Below are 6,904 nucleotides of genomic sequence, written 5' to 3' on the forward strand. Positions count from 1 at the left end.
AAATACCTAAATATTTGTAGGTTTTTTGGGGAAAAAATAGCCATAGATTGTAGAGTAAGTGTTACATAAAATACTGATTGATTGCCTAGATGAAGGTTACTTTTAATGAATTTTCCCTATGATTAAGGATATAAGACATGAAACTGGAAAGTGATAAATTTCTATAAGAGAGTATAGTCACATAGAAAATGAATAAATATAAAAATAGCATTGATAGTTATATATAAACTATAAATATTAAGAATAGCATACATTTAAAAGTAGGATAAGCTTGTTCCACTGCCTCCTGGTGGGAGATAGCCCCTGAAAATACTCCTCTAGAAATTTTTAACTTGAGAGAATCGAGTTGATCCCAAACACTGAGCAAACACAGCAGCTATCCCATTCTTTCAGGCTCTCCAAGTAGGAGGGAGCCAAGAAAAAGTATAACAGTCAAATTCAGTAGTTTTCCGGGATGTGCTGAAGTCAATACTGAAATCTCTCGTCCCTCACTTCCAGGTCTTCTTACAAACCAAGCAGACCCCAAGCACATTTGCAGAAATGTAGAAGTCTTTTCCTATCAGGTGCCAGCAGAGGGGGCGTGTAGCTTGGACTAAAGATTAGACTCTTCATGACAGAAGGGCATCCAGAGAATGATAACCCCAAAGGAGTGTTACCCATATTTATATTATAAAATATTGATTTGTTTAATATCATTCACTGAAAACCAAGTTTTTATATTTTCAGTGAACTTCCTCCAACTTTACAATTGCAAAGTACATGAAAAAATAAATGTTTAAACTTGAAAATTTTTTAAAAAGTGTTTTTTAATATGCTAAAATATATGACAAGAACCAAGTAAACAGATGGAATAAACAGTAGGCAGATAGAAGTTGAAAAATGTTATTTGATTAGCCCAAGTACTGCCATCTGACATCCAGTTACAAAATTGCAGTACATCATGTTTTCTTGATATACAGTGAAATACATTTCACATTCTTGCTTTCAACTTTGATATTCAGCTGTAATTTTGGTTGTTACCTACTTCTAAAGAGATTAAGCCCCCACAATGCCTTCTATGGCAACCTCGTTACAAATATGCTTAGGAAAATAATGTTCATGTACTGGCATAAATTAACTGTACAGAGAGTAAAAAGTAAAAATTCCATATGATTATACAGATGATAGCAAAACCGTATCATCTTAGGCATTCTTTGCATGGTTCCGGTCTGACTCTCTTTGTTAGAAGGGATTTAACCATCAATATCATTTTTGCAGTTCTAGTTGAATATCAAAGTTGAAAGCAAGAATGTAAAAAGGGTACATATTTCCAGTATTGTGTTGATTATTCTCCTTAGATTTAGTAGTAAAAGCTGGATAGATAACACATCTTAAGAGAATTTTAATTACATAGTTTTGTGGCATGCTAAAATAATAGTGCATATTTTTTAGGATATGAAATTTATTTTAAAGATTTCTTAATGCTTAGCTTTAGGTTATAATAATGCTACACTTCTTGAAAAATATATCTACTATAACACACTTGAATCCCTACTTCCAACTTTGTAAAATTCAATTGTTAGCTTGACATTCAAGGTTTATTAACATTTCATCACAATTTTATACTCCAAACACAGTTTTCAACATTCTGTTTTATAAACCCATCAGGGAAAGAACCTAGAAATATCAAAAAATGCTGCGATTTATATAATTTTTCAATAACTAGGGAATATGATTATCATAGAAGTTACACTGTGATTTGTGGTATCTACTCCTTAGCTTCATGTACGATCCTACCAATCCACAATGGAATAACTAATCCAGAAGTTACTTCTCAGAAATTTAACAGCATCTTTACTCAACTCCCACCCACCGAACCTGGAATTATCTGCATTCATTCTCTGGATTTCTGTGTTACATTTATATGTTTCTTTTACAGCATTTAAATAGTCCATTAAACTTACTTGTTCACATACCCATTTCCCTACAGACTATGATCTCCTTGAGATTTATACTTCTTTTACACTCAGCATAATATAATAGTGCATTTTGCGGTTCTCTAATAAAGTTACTTCGCCTTTCCTACTCCACATTTAGATTGTATTAGAATATTATTTAAAATGAGGATATTATCAGCTACATGTTTCTTTCAAGTTTTGTACAGACAGACATGTTAGTAGTATAACAGAGATAATGTTTAGCTTTAAGTAGCAATTACTAATTCTTGGTCTGTCAAAAGTGTTTTACAGGAATGAATTGTAGGAAAGTGGGAAAGTTTGCATCAAGTAGGTAAGAATGAATGTCCTCAAAGTTAGAGAGAAGAACAGGAAGATTAATGAAGGATGAAAATAATCTGAGCTCATTCTCTGACTACATTGAATTTTCCTACTAAGCTCTTTAGAGAAAGGGTTACTAACAGCTTTACGCGTTGCAGCCAGTTATATTTTAAAACACAAATTTGATCAATTTGATTATGTCTGTACCCAGATAAAACCTACCAGTTAAGGAAATCTCCTTGAAGAGAAACCAATAGTGAATCAAATAATATACATATATATGTATGTATTAAAAATAACATATGTAAAACATCTAACTGGCTCAATATAAATAAAATTTTGAGAAAGAACAAAAAACACTATAGGAGAAGAAAGTACAAAAGAAATAATATGACATAATTTTAAAGAATCTTTGGTAAAAGAACCTTTTTTAAGAACCTTTGGTAAAAGATTCTTTATAGATAAAATTACATAGATTAAAAGGGACCAATGAGTTCATAGAACACAAAAAACACACAGAACTGATGCTGGAAAAAGAGTCTGGGGGGCCCAGTAGTCAGCCTCAACCCACTCCACCCTCTTACCATGTTCTTGACTCTGCCACAGGAAAGAATTAAAGAGCGACTGACGGTAGAAAGTGAAAACAGGTTTAAGATAATAAATAAGAGTCACAGATTTCACAGAGAGAGTGTGGCATAGGTCCAGAGACTGAGCAGGACTCGCACCAAGTTTAATGCAAAAGTAAGAAATACACACTTTAAAGTTTAGTACAGCGCTTAGTTCCGACCCCGGCGGTCCGGCTTGGGGGCCTCAGAGGGTGTGCTCTGAAGGGGCGTAGGTGCTGCTGCTGCCAGGGCTGCTTTTCCCGAACACGCTGCAATCACGTGAAGGTAGTTGGAGTCCCCTAACAATGGATAAATTCGTCATTCGAACGCCTAGAATCCAGAATACACCTCAGAAGAAAGATCCCACAGGAAAGATTTACAAGCAGGCCACGATCGAATCTCTGAAGGCCTCCCTATTCCTTGAGACACAACAGTATTGAAGTTAGGCCGGCTAATAAGCCTACAGTGGCCTCTAAGTGTGCAAATGAAAGGAAGAGTCGCACATCTCTCACTTTAAGTCAAAAGCTAGAAGAAATTAAGCTTAGTGAGGAAGGCATGTTGAAAGCTGAGAGAGGCCAAAAGCGAGGCCTCTTATGCCAAGCAGTTAACCAAGTTATGAATGCAAAGGAAAAGTTCTTAAAGGAAATTAAAAGTGCTCCTCCAGTGAACACATGAATGATATAAAGTGAAACGGCCTTATTGCTGATTTGGAGAAAGTTTTAGTTGTCTGGATAGAAGATCAAACCAGCCACAGCATTCCCTTAAGCCAAGGCTTTATCCAGAGAAAGGCCCTAACTCTCTTCAATTCTACAAAAGCTGAGAGAGGTGAGGAAGCTGCAGAAGAAAAGCTTGAAGCTAGCAGAGGTTGGTTCATGAGGTTTAGGGAAAGAAGCCATCTCTGTAATGTAAAAGTGCAAGGTGAAGCAGCAAGTGCTGTCATAGAAGCTGTGGCAAGTTATCAGAAGATGTAGCTAAGATAATTAATGAATGCGGCTACACTAAACAGCAGATTTTCTGTGTAGATGAAATGGCTTTGTATTGGCAGAAGATGCTGTCTAGGATTTTCCTAGCTAGAGAGAAGTTGATGCCTGGCTTCAAAAGACAGGCTGACTCTCTTGTTAGGGATGAATGCAGCTGATGACTTGAAGTTGAAGCCAGTACTCATTTATCATTCTGAAAATCCTAGGGCCCTTAAGAATTATGCTAAATCTCCTCAGCTTGTGCTCTCTAAATGGAACAACAAAGCCTGAATGACAGCACATCCGTTTATAGCATAGTTTACTGAATATTTTAAGCCCATTGTTGAGGCCTACTGTTCAGGAAAAAAGAGTGTTAAAGCTCATTGATGATACACCCAAGAGCTCTGAAGGAGATGTTCATGGAGATGAATGTTGTTTTCATGCCTGCTAACACAATGTCCATTCTACAGCCCATAAATCAAGGAAAGGATGTTCCATTTATAGAGCACAGGCTGAGTAGAAAGTACTTTTGACTTTCAAGTCTTATTATTTAAGAAACACATTTTGTAAGGCTATAGCTGCCATTTATAGTGATTCCTCTGATGGATCTGGGCAATGAAAATTGAAAATCTTTTGGAAAGGATTCACCATTCTGGATGCCATTGAGAACATCCGTGATTCATGAGAGGAGGTCAAAATAACTACATTAACAGGAGTTGGGAAGAAGTTGATTCCAACCCTCATGTAGTCAAAATAACTACATTAACAGGAGTTGGGAAGAAGTTGATTCCAACCTTTGAGGGGTTTAAGACTTCAGTGTATGAAGTAACTGCAGATGTGTAACAAGAGAACTAGGGTTAGAAGTTGTAACTGAATTGCTGTAACATTATGATAAAACATATGAGAAGTTTCTTCTTATGAATGAGCAAAGAAAATGGTTTCTTGAGATGGAATTTACTCCTGGTGAAGATGCTATGAACATTGTTGAAATGACAATAAAGGATTTAGAATATTACATAAACTAGTTGACAAATCAGTGGCAGGGTTTGAGAGGATTGACTCCAATTTTGAAACAAGTTCTACTGTGGGTCAAATGCTATCAAATAGCATCACATGCTACAGAGAGATCTTTTGTGAAAAGACGAGTCCGTTGAAGCAGCAAACTTTATTTCCGTCTTATTTGAAGAAATTGCCAGAGTCACCCCCACCTTCAGCAACCACCACCCTGATCAGTCAGCAGCCATCAATGTCGAGGCAAGACCCTCCACCGGCAAAAAGATTATGACTTGCTGAATGGTTGTTAGCATTTTTTTTAGCAATAAAGTATTTTTTAATTAAAAAAAAAAAAATAAAAATAAAAATAAAAATAAAAAAAAAAAATAAAGTTTAGTACAGAGTGCAGTCTGGCTCAAGAGAGTGAGCAGGAGCTTGCTGAAAGTAAGTTTGATAACAAAGAAAATGCATACGCACCTCAACCTGCAATGTGCGGACTGGCCCCAGGAAAGTGAGCAACAACTTGCTGAAAGTCAATTTGATACAAAAAGAAAGAAATGCACACTCCACAGGCAGAGTGCTGGCTGACTTCTAGGAGAATGAGTAGCTGCTTGTTGAAAGTAAGTTTGATACAAAAGAAAGCATACACACCTCAGTCAGTGAAGTGCAGGTTTGCCCCAGGAAAGTGAGTGACTTTCCGCTGGGAACTGGCTTTTATAGTTTCACTATCTAATGAATATTCAATTAAGGGGGTCGTTCACAGTTATGTAACATAGTCTTACACATGCTCAGTTCGTGTATTTTTGGTGCATGTTTATTGGCCAAATCCTGTTACATGCACCAGACATATTCAAAAATATTCTATGCTCTTTAGCGCCCCTAGTGGAAAGTCATTCAGCTAGGAGGATTACACAACCCTTCTCTATTGGAGCATGTCCAGCCAGTGGATTTGCATAACCCAGCCCTCTGAGATGTCAATTTCCTCATGTTGGTGCTGAAATTATGTCTAATTAGCAACAGTAACTTTTCTCTAGGGGAGAGCTGAGAGGAGGGGCCTGAAACCTTGGGGAATGGCTTGTAACCCAGAGGCATGTCCTTTATCCTGAGCCCAGGGAAACTGACCAACTTCTATCTCAGAACCGCATAAACAAAAATGTTCACATATATTGTGACATTTCAAAACACAAGTAGAGACATGATTATAAAAGCTTCCAAGAAGAAAATATCAAAAACAAAAACTAACCAAAAATTATCCACAATAAAACATACTATGAAACTAAACAGTAACCAGACTCAAATTATAAGTGCACTGGATGTCACAAAGCACAGAAAGAAAGAAAGAAAGTAAATTTAGTATAGAATTATGAAATTCAACTAAATTACTAAATAATAATGAGACCAATATAAAGAAATTTTATACATTTAAATAAGTGTTCAGGAAATAAAACTTTTACAATTAATTTCCTGGCATGTTTTGCATTATATGCTTAAGCAAAATAAGGGCTTCCTTATGGGATTGAGGTGAGGAAAGCAGTGAAATGATTCCCCATGGACACTTTTGTGCTGTTCTCCTAATAAGAATTCAGTTAAGATTATATCAAAATAATGAAGAATTTTCAGGAGGAAGATTTTTCAAAGGAAAGGGACATTCTAAAGATTCAGAATTTGAAATAGCTGAAGACGGTTTAAAAAATACAAAAACAAGGGAAGAAAATTCAATCACAGTATTTTAAATAACACTGCATTAACCATATTTTCATTGGGATAATATTAATACCATTTTTATTTACAAATTTAATATTTGATCCATAGGTTTAATAATATATATAATAATAGGACAAAGAAGAATGCTTCCTAGAACCTGAGTCAATCAATTGTAAAATACATTATTTCAGGTACCACAAAGAACGAACGAACATGCTTGATTATGTACTATGTATAACTAAAATATAATTCACAATCAGGAGTAATAGAACACACATTAGAATTGATGAAAAATGCAAATTGTAACAATTAATACTTATTAAGGTAGTACTATGTGCCAATTTCTTCTAAGTTTTTTTCTTAATTCTTAACTGACTCATTTATTTCT

General features: G+C 35.5%; 1 pseudogene; it reads left to right on the plus strand.

Annotated features, from left to right (window-relative positions):
- The first annotated feature begins 2,840 nt into the window (after positions 1-2,840).
- LOC134381634 (tigger transposable element-derived protein 1-like) lies at positions 2,841-5,104 on the plus strand (annotated as a pseudogene).
- The last annotated feature ends 1,800 nt before the right edge of the window (positions 5,105-6,904 follow it).

This window comes from Cynocephalus volans, chromosome 7, assembly GCF_027409185.1.
Source record: "Cynocephalus volans isolate mCynVol1 chromosome 7, mCynVol1.pri, whole genome shotgun sequence".
NCBI lineage: Eukaryota > Metazoa > Chordata > Mammalia > Dermoptera > Cynocephalidae > Cynocephalus > Cynocephalus volans.